This window comes from Crocodylus siamensis, chromosome 4 (genome assembly GCF_052110815.1).
Source record: "Crocodylus siamensis isolate JL-2025a chromosome 4, ASM5211081v1, whole genome shotgun sequence".
In the NCBI taxonomy this organism is placed as follows: domain Eukaryota; kingdom Metazoa; phylum Chordata; order Crocodylia; family Crocodylidae; genus Crocodylus; species Crocodylus siamensis.
Window position 1 is genome coordinate 152,067,666 of NC_143398.1, and position 17,177 is coordinate 152,084,842.

Sequence of the window (17,177 nt, forward strand, 5' to 3'; positions counted from 1 at the left end):
GTTTTTTTCCTTTGCATTCTCCTGTTGTTCAAATTTTTAATGAGGTATTTTGACAAATAGTAACCAGATAATTCAACAGCTCTCTGTAGGTATCAAAATAGAGGGGAGAGTTAGATTTTTTTTTAATACAAATGTATCTGTCCCTGAGGTTCTTTTCAAACGGAAAATTTAAAGTAAAATTGGGTAACAATGAAATTGCAAAAAGCTCTATACATAACCCCTGTATTGCTATTAATCTCTGAAGAACCATGCTGCATCCTCAGATTCAATCACTTACTGGAGTAGAGATCAATTAGTGACTAAAATAGAGGTGCCCTCTGTCTCATTGGGTCTCAGGAAAAATAGGTATATACTAACATTCAATACTGAGTGCTAAGCAGATATTAATTAGCTGTAGTTTCATAAACTGCAGTTCAGTAAACTATATTGTCCCATGACCTGTTTTTGGAACTCTTTATTTCCTTCAGCTTTTGAGGGTGGAAATTTTTGTGACCATATTGGAAAGAGATGCTTTTGGATATAATTGATTATACAGTAAAAGCTTTGTTATCTGGTATGTGTGGGGTAAGAGGGTGCCAGTTATCTGAGAGTTATACCGGCCCCAGCCTACAGCAGCAGCCCACCCTGCCCTGCCCAGATCCCTTCCCCCTCCCCCTGCCCATTCCCCTGTGAACTTACCTGCTGGGAGGGTGGGGGGGGGTGGACATGTGCTCAGCCCCCGCCCAAAAAAACCCAGCTTTTCTCCTTCCACCTATGCGGATATCAACTAGAAGGGTTCCCAGCATCTCCTCTATCAGCAGTGTCACTAACTAATGTAAACAACAGAAATACTTGATGTGCATGCCGGATAGACTCGGCAAAGATTCTGGTTGCTAAAGTGAGGATTTGAATTGGGGGATACTGGAAATTCCAGTTAATACAGTATGCCAGTTAACACAGCTTTTACTATATATCTAAAAATGGACTACTGGTTTCTGTAATCAGTATATAAAAGAAAATACTGCAATTGACTTTTTGCCTCTACCAAAAAATTTAAAGAAATGTGATTCTGGAACTTTTGCTTTAGGAAAGTTACTGCATCCCCGTGGAAATGTTTCCCAACTGCCGAACACCTTGTGAAGAGAGCAAGAGCCAAGAATCTTCTGAAACCTGGGCCATTACCTTTGAGCCTGACCTACTAACAGTTGATTCGTATAGCAGGGTGAAGTTGCAAAGTCTGTTTTATCATTCAGCATGAGGTTTTTTAAATATTCATTTTTAGCCAACCAGATTAGTGTAAAATTAAACCTGTATGAAAGACAAGGAATTCTTAAGATGTGTCTTACTGGACCAACTGCATAGCTGGGACGGAGTTAGACAAGCCCTAAGAAATCCATGCCCCTCTCAATTTCTGGACCATCACAGCTACAACTTCACTCTAAATAAATCTATACTGAGGATTTGACTTAAACATTTTTAATTAAAAATACATTCAAGCAGTATGTATTAGCTGAAAGCTTGAAATCAGGCAACTGAATTAGAGGAAGTCACTGGCACTTTGAAGTGTTAAACCAGCTCATGGTAGCAGCAGCAGCCTCCACAGGTGTAGAGGGAATAGATATCTGCATTTGTACATTCAGCTTGTAAAGTCAATGATTTCTTCAGAGTTGACATGATTGTGATTTGAAAACGCAGGAGAGATGGGAAGAGGAAGAAAAGTTATCACTAAAAATGAGGTTTGACAGTGCTATCTAGTACAGTAGTTCTAAAGTATAGTAAAAAATAAAAAGGTGACCAGAAATAATGGGTTCTATTCATTAATACTTCCTTAGTTTAATGAATTGGTTTTGAATCCAAAACAAGCCTTGATAAATGTTCTTGTGTATTCAACAGATTAAAGGTAATTTTATTTAAGAAACTTTTTAAAAACTGTTCATTTCTTTAAATATTTCAAGTAAAAAATTAATAAATAAAATGTGACTAGTTATATCTTAACAGGGTACCCGTGCAATTAATGTGATGCAATAAACTGGAGCAGTTTGAGCTGGAGTAACTGCTCCTGGGTGCAGCATCTACACATGTGCTGGGGAAAGCACCAATTTGATCTGGAGCAGAGTAGGCCCCTGACTAGCTGGGCTGACTGGGTGCAATGTATGCCTGCAGTCAGCATCTACACATGTGTTTTGGCACAGTAAAGTAATCTGCCATAAGATACTACTGTCCCTGAGAGCACTATCCTATGATGGAGTTGATTCATTTACTACACTGTAATACCAACACACATGTAGACTATACTACTCCAGAGCTGATTAGTCTACTCCAGAGTAAAGTATATGTGTATACTGAGGCAGTCCAAGCAACCAGGGGAGCTGGGAACAGGGCGAAGCAAATGACGGTTTGCAAGCAGTTTGCTGGGAGCAAGAGGAAGAAAGCAAAGAGGAACCAGGCACCAGATCCTACTCTGGGAAGATAACTGAGCTAGGGTTGCCTGTGTTCTTGGCTTGCTGTTTGGTGAGTTGTGTGCTTGGGTGTGTATCCTGAGCAACTGAGTGAACTGATTGCTGCCTGGGTGTGGAAAAGGGCCCTAACAAAGGGGGCCTAACCAGCCTAGGGCCAGGGAAGGTATATAAGGAGGTAGTCCAAGGGACCTGCAGAGCAGCAAACAGGGAGAAGCAAATGGGACAGTTTGCCATCCCTCTCTTTGAAGAGCAGCCTGAAAGGTAAGATTCTTTTTTTATATTGTAATTAGGACTGACTAACTACATTGTTTCATTTTAGCAGCTAAAACTCAGCAGCTAGACCAAGACTTTAACCCACTGTTTAACTAGATTCCAGAGTGAGGGGGATTTGCTTGGAAACTCTCTCACATTACTTCACCATAAGGTGGCTGAGAGGAAGGAGGCTGCAGGGAAAAGGGAACCCTTCAGGTCAAGGAACAGCAAACAGGCCAGCTGCAGAGGAGTTTGCTAGCAAAGGTCTGCCTGGAAAGAGAGGCACAAAGTGAGAGGCAGCAGATTAGAAGACCCAGCAACATGGCTGAAAGATGTTGCAATCTCAGAGTCACTGCCACTTCCAGCTCTTCCTCTGCTTCCTCCTGTTGAGATGTGTGGTCCTGCTTGGACAGACATTTTTTAGGCTTCCAGCCAGGTCCTGATTTGGTGCTGTGCAGACTGTGGCTTGCAGGTCCTTCCAGTATCAGCCAGGTGGGGTGGTGAGGGAAGTTTCTGCAATATAAGCAGTGCCTTCTGGTCGTGTCTCTCAGAGAGACGGCAAGAGAGCTACAGGAGAAAGTAGAAAGGCTCTGAAGCATCCACCACCATGAGGACTTAATTGATTCCATGCCGGAGGAAACCTCTGTGGAGGAAGGACTGCTAGAAGTGGTGCTAGAAAAGAAAGAGGGCATAGACTCCAAGGAAGGTGGAAACTAGAAGCTTGTATCTTTTGGCAGCAAGAAGAAGTCGTCATCTCCATGTGCAGTGGTATACCTAGAGAACAAATATGGAGTGGTAGCAACAGACGAGAAGCACATTCTATTGGTGGAAGAGACCAAGCCAAGAATCCCCGAGGTGGTTGGAGACACCCTTCTGCCAGGGACAGAAGTGTTCATTTGCCAGCCCGACCCGTTGTCCCAGGAAGTCTGCTGCTTGCCTGGAGCCCATATCAAAGATGTCACAGAAGGATTACTGAGACTCCTCTGACCCTGTGACTACTACCCCATGCTGTTCATCCATGTGGGCACCTATGATACTGCCGGGGTGACCCTGGGCAGATCGAGAGTGATTACAAGGCTCTGGGTGCAAGGGTGAAAGGGAGTAGTCTGGGTTTGGCTCAGTGGGGACTGTGGTTTGCAGGTTCCTTCCAGTGATGGCCAGGTCAGGGAGTGCCTGCAGTGTGAGCAGTGCCTCTTGGTGTCTTTCAGGCAAGAAAGCTACAGGAGAAGGTGGTGAGGCTCCGAAGCATCGTCCACCATAAGGAGTTCAGTTCAATGCTGGAGGAGACCTCTGGAACTGGAGGAAGAACTGCCAGAGGCAGCACTAGAGAAGAGAGAGAACATGGGCTCCCAGGAAGGTGGAAGCTTGTGGCCTCTGGCAGCAAGCAGAAATCTTCATCTCCACCTGCAGCAGTTCATTGGAGAACAGATATGCAGCCCTAGCAATAGAGAGGGAGGAGCACATTCCATGAATCACCAAGGTGGGAAGGATTGAGACAACTGCCACCAAGAAGAAGGGATGGCTGGTGGTGGTTAGAGACTCCCATCTGCGAGGGACAGAGGGAACTGTCTGCTGACCTAACCTATCTTAGGAAGTCATCTGCTTGCCCAGAGCCCAGATCCAAGATGTCAAGGAGAGATTACCAAGACTCATCCAGCCCTCTGACTACTACTCCATGCTGCTCATCCATGTAGGCACCAATGATACAGGGGAGACTGTGAGCAGCATCAAAAGTGACTACAGGGCTTTGGGTGTGAGGATGAAGGGGTCTGGGGCTCAGGCTGTGTTCTTTTCAATCCTTCCAGTCAAGAGAAAGGGCCTGGGCAGGAATGGGTGTATCTTGCAGATCAATACCTAGCTGCCCAGGTGATGTTGCCAGCAGGGCTTTGGCTTCTTCAACCATGGGATGTTTCATAGTTTTATAGTAGCTAGGGTCAGGAGGGACCTGACCCCCTGCCACAGGCAGGAATGTTTTCCAAGAAGACGGATTGCTGGGAAGAGATGATGTGATCCACCTGACAAAGAGAGGGAAGAACATGTTCGCAGACAGGCTCAATAACCTAGTGAGAAGGGCTTTAAACTAGGTTCACTGGGAGATGGAAATCAAATCCCTGGGGGGAAGTGCGGGACCTGGAAGAACAGCAAGCAGGAGGGGACAACAGGGAAGGCACGCTCATATTTCTGGAGAAATCAGGGCAATCAACTAGTTACCTCAGGTTCTTCTACACAAATGCACAGAGCCTGGGAAACAGGAAGAATTGCAAGTCCTCACACAATCAAGGAACTATGATGTGACTGGAATAACAGGAACTTGGTGGGATAGCTCTCATGACTGAAGCACTGTCATGGATGGTACAAACTGTTCAGGAAGGACAGGCAGGGAGAAGAAGAGGAGTTGTGCTGTATGTCAAAGAGCTGTATGATTGCTCAGAGCTCCGGTATGAAACTGGAGGTAGGCCTGTTGAAAGTCTCTAAGTTAAGTTTAGAGGAGAAAGCAACATGGGTGATGTTGTAGTGGGGGTCTGCTGTTGATCACCAGGCCAGGAGGAAGTGGTGGATGAGGCTTTCTTCAAACAGCTAGTGGGAGTTTCCAGATCCAAGCCCTGGTTCTCATGGGGGACTTCTGTCATCCTGACATCCACTGGGAGGGCAACACAGCAGTGCACAGCTATCCAGGAAGTTTTTTGGAGTGTTGGGACAACTTCCTGGTGCAAGTGCTGAAGCAGCCAACTACAGGCCATGCTCTTCTTGATCTGCTGCTCACAAACAGGAATGAATTGGTGGGAAACGTAGTAGTGGATGGCAACTTGAGCAGCAGTGACCATGAGCAAGGTTCCCTCCAAGCTGCGGGCATGTGCAGCTGCGCACAATTTAATACCATGCCACACACTAATTAACACCACACACCCACCTGGAGAGGAACTGGGCTGCAGCATGGCAAGGCAAGGTGGGAGCTGGGGTTGGGGCTGATGCGGACTCTGCCGGTGCCAGGGAACTGCTCTGCTGGATTGGTGCCACTCCCCTCCTTTCAGCTGCTTTTACGCCGTGGACCTGGAGCTTGCTATCCCTGACCCAGGCTGCACCTGCCCTGCACTTCTGCCTGCCCACCTTGTCTGGCAGTGCTCTCTGGCGGCTGCAGGGAGTGGCACAGGCAGAGCTGGAGGAGGGGCCAGGCCAGGCAGCTGGGAGCAGCTATGTCCTTCTGCTCCTTCAGCGGGGAGCGCTGCAGGGGCCACTTCGAGCTGGGTTAGTGAGGGGTGCTGCCTGTAAGGCCCTGCTTCCCATAGGGCTTGGGGCCCACAGGGTACCCCTATGGGAGCCCTATTGCCTATAGGCATCCCTGACCCCTATAGAGACCCTGCTGCCCCTAGGGTGCCCCAGCTTCCCCTGCAGGGGCCCCCACTGCCTAGAGGGTGTCCATGCTCCCTTATAGGGGGCCCCTGTGCTCCCATGAGACCCTAGCCATAACCAACCAACCCAAACCTGGGGTCCCCTGAACCCCAGTTGTCTTTCCTGTCTGGTGCAGGGGGGGCTGGCGAGGTCCCTTCTAGCCCTTACAATCTATGACTGCTATAGACAACATCCAGTATCATGGGAGTTGCACTGCCTATAGGGTTCCCCTGCCCCTTGTGGGGACCCTAACCCTGAGAATAATGGTGAGGATCCATTACATGAGGATTCTAGTCTATTAGGCTTAGTGTAGTCTGGATCCAGGCTTAGTGAAAGAGGGAGGCGGGACTGAAGCAGTGCGCTCACAGACTGAAGCGGTGTGCTCACAGATTGCTACACCTTGGAGGGAACATTGACCATGAGATGACTGAGTTCAGGATCCTGAGGAAAAGAAGAATGGAGAGCAGCAGAGTAAGGACCCTGGAGTTCAGAAAAGGAGACTGACTTGTTCAGAGAACTCACGGGCAGGACCCCTTGGGAAGCCACTCTGAAGGGGAGAGGAGTCCAGGAGAGCTGGCTGTACAGGCAGTCCTCAGACTTATGACACAATTGGTTCCTGAAAACCACATCTTAAGTCGAAACATTGTAAGTTGGAACCAATTTTCTCAGAACAAATAATGTTATAAATGGGGGATTGGTTCCTGAACCCAAGGCTCAATACCCTATTTTCACCAAAAATACCCCAGAATTTTGTACTCAGTCAATTATAGATGAGTAATATAGCTACATTAATGTATTCATATTGTAAATAGCAATCATATTGATTTGGAAGGACTTCTTTGAGGTGACTTTGCTGGACTTTTTGAAGGGTTATTGGCTGGAGTCTTGGCTGCAGGTTTTTCTGGAGTCTTGTCTGCTATCTTAAACAAAGTGTCCAAAGAAGTTTTGACAGATGTTCTCCAGGGAGATGAGTGACTTGGCAAACTTGTTCACTGGCGTGGTGTTGCATCGGATCAAGTGTTGTAAAGTTGAAACTGACATCATAAAGTTGAAACAGGGTGTCAATTTATAAACGTTGTAAGTGCAAAATGTAACTCGAAACATTTTAAGTCGAGGACTGCCTGTACATTAAGGAAGCCTTACTGAGAGTGCAGGAACAAACTATCCCGATGCACAGAAAGCCTTTTACTGACAGCCAAACTTTTTTCATTGACATGTTTTAACTGATGCATGTTTTCCAGAATGTAAATGTAACTCTTCTGCCAGGTCCCAATTAAAAGGGCTGGGTTCAAATTTAAGGGCTTAACATCAACCATCATTTTAAAAAAGTTTGTCAGCAAAAAGTTCTCATTAAAAAAAACAAACTTAGAGCTAACTATTCTACTTGACTGCAGCAATGGTTTTACAATGTGATACCCTATCCATTCCCCAACACCCCCACCCAAAAAAGGGCCCCTACTTATCCCCACACCCTGTTGCCTGACTGTACCCTGCACCATGCTGTTTACCCCCAGCCTTACCCCTGCCAATTCTGCTCCCCATACCCTGGAATGGACCCTCAAAGAAGCCTACCTACCACCCAACAGTATTACAGGCAGCCTGGGATACGATAGCAGCAGCTCATGGCTGAGAGAACGCACCCTGCAGAGTGCTGTGCTCGCACTTTAACATGAGGTGGTGCTTCAGTTTGTCAGCTTCAATCAAGCTTCAGCTGCTTAGTGTTTTTACTGATGGCTAAAATTTCATTTATTTTTATTTTTATTTTTGTTACTAATAGCCATTTTTAGCCTGATTTTTATTATTCTTACTGGCAGTACATTTACTGACACTTGGCAACTCTGCTGAAGAGAATATGGATGGGAGAACTGCTTAAGCTAAAGTCATGAAAATAAATATTTATAAGCTGGGCAAGAAAATTTTAGGCTGTAAATTAGAAGACAAACTCTCTGTAATATCACAGGAATGATGTTCAGGAACAGCCTTATGGTTGATGGGAAAGTGTAGGGTGGGGGCAAAAAACCCTAACTTTTTAAAATGGACTTGTCAACCTTCTGAAAAGGGTTATGTGACATGGCTGCCTGAGATACCAGACAACTCTAATCCAGGAGGTCCCTTCCAGTCCTATCATTTCATGGTCAAGCCAGAGAAAGGAACCACTGACATCACCACCTCCACAAGTTTCTGTTTGAATTCTAGCTACTACCTCATTCTGGGAGTTTGAGGTTCCTGCTCTCATCTTCTCCAGCATCCAACTTTTCTTCCCCGCCTTATTTTTATTTCTTATTTTCCTCCTCTTGCCTTCAGCCTAAAAAGAATTTGGCTTAGCCAGCCAAAAAATGCATGCTTTGTAGCACTTTTGTGAGCTCATGATGAGAGAAGCAGCGCAAAACAATATGCTGGACAGGCCCTGGTTGGTAAAGTTTTGCTTCTAAGTAGTTGATAAAAACACCTGCTGTCTGTGTTTCTCAGTAGTAATGTTGCTGGTGAAGTCAACACCAGAGAGAGAAGCTGTATTTTTTTTTTAACATTCTCTCCTCCCCCCCCCCTTTTCCCTTCTGTGGGTATGTATGTTTGTTTTGTTTTGTGTTATAGGAGGCAGGAATGGACTTGAAAAGCAGGAACAGCAAGGATTCAACCTCACCTCAACTTTTCTCTTCTCTTCCCATTAGTGTGATTAGTTATTTATTTGATATTTTAAATGCTTTAATTTTATGTTGCCTTTTCCTGTATCTCTAGGAACTTTTTAAAATGTGTTTAATTGTGGGGTTGCTTTTGGATTAAACATGCTAGGGTCACTGTAGTAAAAATCTTGAAACTTGGTAAGAACTTTGATTTTCTAGGCTCATTTATTCTGTCAAAACTAACAAAGTAGTCCGCAGTTGGGTCCAAAGGTATATTGAAAACTGAAGAGGATTCAGAAGAGCAGCAAGAATGATCTGAGGCATGAAGAACTCACTTTGCAATAAATCAGGTATTCAGGTTGTAGCCATATTGGTCTACAGGCAAAAGGAATCAGAACTCATGGTAGCGGTGATATCTTTTATTAGACCAACTAGATTTTTGCAAAAAAAAAACCCCAAAATATTTATTTGAAAGATTTTGTGGAGAAGTATCCTTCTTCAGGCACAGGAAAAAAGATTGTAAAAGTTCTCCTAGGTAGAAATGAAAGTCCATGTTTCGTAGGAGAGTTGAAGGTGTGGTAAAATCTATTTGGAACAGTTCATTTTATGCAGATTCAGCTCAGGAAAAGTTGGAATATAGTCTGTTTACCTCAAAGTTGTTTGGTGGCCAGCAGGATGTCAAGTCATATTTCCTTCTGGTTATGATGTTTCATATTTCACAGAAGAGTAAAAAGATGGAATGCTCTTCTGTGTACCTTGCAATGAGGAATTTAAAAAATTCAATTAATTCATGAAAAGAGCATCAGTGGGTGAAACTTAATGTTTGTCCGTAAGTACCTACAAAGGGAGGGAGTAGGTAGCTCTCTTAGCTTTCTAGATAAATGCATCAGAAATCCAGTAGCTGGAAGTGGAAGATAGGTCAATGCAAAGAAACACAGATGTCCAGGGGTCCAATCCTTTCTGGCCCTGGAGCCATCCCTCAAGATTGTGATGCTTAAAGCGGTTCATTTCTCTGGAGGCCACCAAAATCACAGACACACACTCATTAGATGGCACAAAAGGTGTATTTGCAAATAGGGTCAGAGCAGAGTCAAAAACTCAGATTACTCTGAACCCACCAAGGAATTTTGCAGGCTGTATTTATCTTTTTCCTCCTGGGCACATGTGCAGAAACAGGAACTCTTACAGCTCACTTCCATTTCATACAAGCATACATGTGGTTACATCACTACATACATCGCATGTATATTATAATTAACTACTTAAGTATGCAGGGTGGAGAGGTAAATATGCATCAGCTAATTAAGCATGCTCAGAGACTACTATAGGTAACCAAGAGTTTAAACCCCACCCCTTTCAAGGGCACAGTCAGTTGAATTCCAGCTTCTGTAATCTGCATGAGAGAGGCTAGGGAGAAGCTGGGGGAGAGTCTGCGATTTAGTATAAGAAAAGCTGTGGCAAGGCTGGGCAAGGAAAAAAGTCCTTGGCAGTGTTTCTTTCTTATCAGGTGCAAGATGCAAGCTGTGCATTTCTAACAATACTCCATTTCTAACAATATTCCATTTCTAACAATTGGGTGGGTAGGACACTACATGCAGTCTGTACCCTGTGCCTGCCCCTCTGTGCTTTATATAGTGCTCTGCCTACAGTGCAATGCCTAGAGAGGGACTGGCCTGAGCTGCCCATGGCACAGGAGGCCAGCACAGGAAGCATCCTGCCCACAGCACCCTGCCTAACCAGCCCTGCATGCTGTCCCTGCCATGGCCCAATCTGGCCCACAGACTGGCCCAGAGACCCTTATCGGTCCTGATGCCCAGGCTGTAGCTCGAGTATTTCATGAAACTGAATGCATAACTTTGCCTTGATGCAGGCAGTAAATTCCTGCAAAACATCATGTGCATAGTAAAAATGTCTATCAAGCTATAAAAAGAGCCAACCAGTTACAAACGCTTAAAAATATGTAACAACTTTATAGCTGGTTTCTATCCAGCTTAATTTGAACACGTGGCAGAGCCTAGAGAATCAATAAATCTGAGGGAATAAAGATGAGTAGCTGAGGATAGAGACATTATAGGAAAACCACATGATTTGTTTGCATTACCTTTTACTGTGGGAGTATCTGTTGGACATTTGTTTACAAAGAGTAGCTGATAAAAACACAACTTAAACAGTATGGCTTTTAAAAAATGAATACCAAATGGATGCCAAAAAAGGAAGTGGTGGAAGAAACAGCAAAATTTAAAAGCCACCAGATACAGATGGTGTCATTTAAGAATGGAGTGACTGACCCATTAGCAAAATCTCTGTGCTTCAATATTGAGGTCAGCCCTCATACTGAAAGGAAACAAATACTGCACCTTAAATGCCCCAGAAGCAAATCTGGGAATGAAATACCATTTAACTTAACTTTGGTTCTAAATAAATTGTTTAGTTAAAAATATATATAAATAGCACAGACCTTTGATCACGATATAATTAAAGCAGTTTCAAAAAGGAAAGTTTTGCGGAAACAATTTAAATTTGATTTTTTTCCATTGTGAAGGATTCTAGATGGAATGATGCATGTTTAAGATGTTCTTTGTTTATTTTCAGACTTCCCTTTTCCCCTTCTCTTTTCCATAGGCTTCAATAAAATGAATGTTGTCCAAACTGCTATTACCCTTTTTCCTATTGCAGGGCCAACTTCGAAGTTGTAGTAACATTAGAAATTTAAACTGATAAAAGACAGAAGATTAAAATGAAAATGGGAGAGAAGAAGGGGGCAATACCTAATTTGTTTGTATTCAGTGACAAGAAAAGGTAACTGGGGGGGAAGGAAGACTGGGAATTAAGAAAAAAAGCACAATTGGAAGGTATTTTAACTATCTTTTTAAATTTCAAGTTTTTCTTTTTGTTTTTTAAATTCATTTATCAAATCTAGATATCATGGAAACAAATCAACATTGTTTCCATAAAGAAAAATAATGCTTTTATCGGAATTCTTTGAATGTTTCAGAGAATTAGGGGGAAAAAATATGAACAGGTTAACATAACTGCTAAGCATTTCGGAGTCCTTCTTGGAAGGCCATGAAGGAATCTTAGTCATTCTGAGAAAGGGTAATGTTGTGGCTCAGAAGCTGGCTAAGAGATGGAAAACAGATTAAGAGTTAATCAGTGGGGGTTTTTTATTGCAGAACCAAAATTAACTGTAAAAATTGCTATTTTTTGTATTCTGTGGCCATGTTTTTTCCCTTCAAGCCAAGGTACCTGGAAATCTTGTAATTTAAATTGTACTTCTGGCCTTTTCCCATTGTCTTCACAATCATACTGTAAGCATCAATGTTGTGTCCCTGGTGACCTTAAACTAGTATCAGGATTAGAGATGTGAAAGGTTAAACAATTCATCATCTAAGTAAGTGCCATGAACAGTGTGTGTCCCCGGTGGCTGGGAGGCCCTGGTGGCAGCAGGAGCACGGTGGCGGTAAGCAGGGAAGCTCCCGCAGATGCCGCCTGCACTGTTGGCAGGGGTGCGGGGGTCAGCAACCACCCACTGCCACCATCGCCAGTGGGGGTCACAGACTGCCTGCAGATGCCACCAGCGGTGTTGGCGATGTGGTGGTGAGTGGTGACCACCTGCCAGCACCGCTGATAGTATCAGTGGTGCCTTTTTGCAGGGGGTGCACTGCCACACTCAGGGGGTGCACATGCACCTGCATACACCCCTTATGTGTCACCCCTGGTAAGTGCATGCATAACTGGTTAGCTTACTGGTTACCCTTTAGCTCCAGGCCAGCACAGTTTGGCAGGCAAGGGAAGTCCTGCAGTGCCCCCAGCAGGAATCGAGATGGAGAGGGGGTAAGAGGAGAACTAGTATCCATAGCCTAAGAAGAAAACAGGGAGCAGCCTAATGACAAGGGATCCTGGTTTTCTCTATTTAAAAATCACAAATTCTCTGATTTAACCCCCCCCAAATCTGTGATTAAAATGAAACACTGCTATATTCGGGTTTCCCTCACTTTATGGTTAGAGTTCTGCATTCTCGGTTTTTATTAAAAAAAAAACAAAAAAAAACAGAAATTCTTTGCAGTTTATTTTGGAAACATAAAAACCAGGATGAAATAGGGATTACAGGAAGACAAGGGGAAAAAATCAGTTTAAAACAGAGAAAAAGATGGTGAGGGAGGGAGGAAAGCTGGGACTAGGGGAGGGCTGCAGCACAGCCTGTAGGCTGTTCCTGGGGCTGCAGCAGGGAGCAAAGAGGGAGTTGTTGGTGGGAGGGGGTGGTATGCGGCTCTTGTTGCTACGCATCCCCCCAGGAGGGCTCCAGGCTGGGGGACTGTCCCAGATCTGTGTGTGGGGTGAAAGCCAGCTGCGGCTGCAGGCTGGGCCGGTGGCAGCACCAGGCTCTTCCTGCCACCCACCCTGGGTCTCTGGGTGGGTGGCAGCCTGCTTTTGTCCCACATGTAGATCTGGGGTCCCACGTCCCCCCACCCACCCCAGAAGAGCCAGGCACAGCCCCACAGCCCTCCCAGGAGGTGTAGGCCCCCAGATCTACAAAGTTTTCCAGTTAGTAAAATCCCAGATAACAGGGATTTTACTGTATTTATTTTTATGAAATGCAGCTGCCATACACTGGGAAAAAAAGTAAAAGATGGGTAGAAAGTCCAGATCTCTATGTGAATATGTCTGTGAAAATCAGTGTTCAGAAGTTTTCAAAAAGAGTAAACAGGAAGGTGAAGAGGAGGATGCACTGCGCTGCCAGTACTGACTGCGGCATTGAAGTCAGTTCTCATGCCGACAAGATAAAAGAACATGTAGAAAACAAATGACACATTCAAATTAGAAAAGAAGGTGAGATTAGGGATAAACAGGCCGTATCTGGAGCCTTTTAACAGGGCATTAATGAAAGAGAGAAGCCAACATGACTCTGTTAATGAATTTGTGTGTGCTGTTTGTTTTGCTGGTCAACCACTATTTCTCACAGAGGGACCGATTGGTGACTTTGTGCAGCAATACTGGCCAGCAGAAAAAACTCTTCCTAATGCAGGCAACCTCACTCATAAGTACCTCAGAGAAAATGACAAAGCTCTAGTATCTAAAGTGATTGAAAGAATGAATGGAAATATGGTGTCTAGTTTGATTTTTGATTAATCCCCTGATGCGTTGGATTGCCCAATTCTTGGCCTTTTGTTTTCACTTTTTTTATTTCAAAGTCAAAAAACCTGCACTGTCTTGTGCAGCTGTGACATTTATCCCATTTACTGACAGCCCAAGCATCCATGCAGCAGTAAATGCAATGTTAGAGATGTACCAACTGACTTGGGAAGATGTCGCTACCACTAACACAGATTCTGCCTCCTATCTGGCCAAGTTTTCACGGGAGATAAAACTCAATCACAGACTGGAGCTACTACGGGTTACTTGTTCCGCTCATATAATTCATGTTGCACCATCTTCAGACACAGATATTGAAGAAATGAGAGACATGAAATCTTTTGTTGTTGGATTTGGGGCTGTTTTCAAGCATGCGAACAAGCTGAAGGCCCAAGCGCCAGAGCAGCTGGTGGAGGGAGGGGCCTGAGGCAGCGCAACCCCCTTCTCTCTCCTGCTGCTGGCGCAGAGCTGGTGACTGGGCTCCAGAGCCCAGCACAGCTGTTTGTAGCCAGCCCGCTGCTTGCTGCAGCTGCCCAGAGCCCAGGCTGGCTACAAACAGCTGGGACACTGCAAGCCCTGCTGGGAGCAGCCTGGGCTCCGTTGCTGGCAGCAGCTACCCAGAGCCGGGGCTGGCCATCGCATGCTGAGCAAAATGGCCTCATGTGCCATGCTCTGCACACGTGCTCTGGGTTGCCAACCCCTTGTTGCAGAAATTGCTATGGTTCGTTTCTCGGGAGGCGAAGAACTCTCAGTCACAGACACACTCCTTTAGTAACACAAAAGGTATATATTTGTAAATAGGGATGGAGCGGAAACAAAGGATCACTCCAACCGCTGAGGAAAACTCTCAGCTGGCTTTTATCCCCTCTCTCCTGAGCACGTGTGCAGAAGCAGGAACTCTTACATCTCATTTCCGGTTCATACAAACATATATGAAATGACGTCACGTCATCCGTCGCATGTGCATTATAATTAACTACTTAAGTATGCGGGGCGGATAGGCTTATATGCATTAGCTAATTGCGCCTGCTCAGAAAGTACTTTAGGTTACAAAAAGTTCAAACCTTTCCTGCCTCAAGGCCAGGAGACCATTGAAAATTGCAATTTACTCTTATCTGCATGAGAACGCTAAGGAGTATATGCTTTACTGTAACAAAGAGATAGTAAATTTGCAGAACAAAGAGAGAGTGATACCTTAATACAAAGAGCCCTTAGTAGCTTCTCCTCCAACCTCTCTCCCCCACCAGGGAGAGCTGACAGCTGTGCTGTTCTAACAACACTATTGATAATGCATTTTCAATAATATTTCTAACACCCTGACCTACATGAATATGCCTATCCCTGATGGTGTGGAACTGGATGTGACGGCTCTTTGGAATACCCACCAAGACACACTTCCCAACTTCAGTAAAGTTGCAAGACAAGCTTTGAGTGTACCCCCTTGATCAGGGGATGCAGAATGCTTATTTTCAAAGCTGGACTACATCCAAGAGAGCAAGAGGCTCAACAAGAGTGAGGATACACTTAAGAAAACTATGCGAGTCTATGCAAACTAGGATTTCTGGAAAAATTATTAGTTTTGATATTTGTATATAAAAAGTTTAGCCTAACCTTACCATACTTTGTTCTTTTTCTAATAATTCAAGATCAGTTTATGAAAACCTGAGTTTTTACCCAAAAAACTTAAGAAAAATAAATACTGTTGGACTTTATTTTTCTGTTTGTAAATCCTTGTTCATGGGTACTACCGTAGGGAGTTACGACAGTAAGATGATGGTACTTCTGGTGAGTACAACTATTTCTTGCTATAATACAAATGTAGCAACCGTTTAAACCTGTATGAATTGTTCAGCGTGCTAAAAAGTATACAGGTTTCCCTTGATTTTATGCAGGTTCTGTATGGGCCATTCATGCCAGTTAACAGGGAGTTGAACTGAAAAATGGGTGTAAATCAGTAAAAACTGAATGACTTAAAGCAGGGAATTTATCAGTGAAAATCAGTAAAAACTGAGAATGCAGAACACTGCTCTACATGCGTTCCTGGAAAATGGTGCATAACTCAAATTCACGTAAAGGGAACTCACTTTATAATGTAACAAACAGGGATATGTTCCAAGACCTCAACTGTACTGACCCCCAGATCCACTTCTACAAGACAGTTTGGGTACTCACCAACAGTAGACAGTATACAAGCACAGGGTGGTTGTGAATGTTACCATAATGGGGATGGCAACTACAGAAACACGTCACAGACAACGAGCAAGGAGCACGGATCCACACAGGAGACTATATTTTGGTGTATGTCATTCCTGCAATGCACTGCACAAATCAGCTGACTGTGGGCTTCCACCACACCGATCACATAAGAGTGAATTTACCTCGCACATAACAAATTTTTGGTATAAAAAGTGTCATCGGTAACAGCAAATTTGCACATACAGAACCTCCATAAAGCAAGAAAAAAATTGTATGTGTATGTGTTTATGTATTCTATCTATCTAGCTATCTATGGGCTTTGTCTGTCTGTCTGTCTGTAAGCCTCTTAGAGCACTCTGATTGGTTGTCTTGGCAGCCAGTCACAATGCTTACTGAAACACACAATCAGAGTGCTTGGCACAGACAGCCAGAGGCACAGGGGTGGGGGTTGCACGGCTAGATGCAGAGCAGCAGCAGTGCAGATTGGTGGCTGGCAGCAGCCACCACTGGGTGCAAACTTCCCCCACCCCCCAGGAGGCAGTGGTGGCATGGGGTGGTGGTGCACGGTGCTCCATCCCACGTGCATCCATCGTTCCCCCTGCCCCAATCATTCTTGATGAAAAATTCACTTTGTGTGTATCAAATGAACACCATGTTTTATTAATATATTTTCAATGTTAAAGCCAATTTGGAAGCCTACCAGTGCCTCAGTCATGATAATCAAATAAATTCTAAATACCTATAAATTTTGGTATTTCATTTTGTGTTTTTTTTATCGTGGAACAATCAGAGCTCCCCCCTTGCTCACCAGGATGCAGGTCCAGGCCTCTCACTCCCAACTCATGGGTCCGCAGCTGCCAGAGCTATGGAGCCAGGGATCTGGGTCCACAGCCCCCTGCCCCTACAGCACAAGGTTACCATATTTCCAGTATCAAAAAAGAGGACACCTGTGAGAGGGAGGGAGGGAAGTTAAGGGGAGGGGTATGATGGGGGGGGGGCAGCAGTGATAGGCCCGTGCCTTGCCTTGCCTCTGTTCCTCACTCCTAAGCCCCTGCCCCCCCAGCCTCCTCTCACTCCCAACCCACAACTCCCTGCCTCCCAGTGCTGCTGGTGTCCCTCACTCCTGCCCCACAGCTCCCTGGCCCCC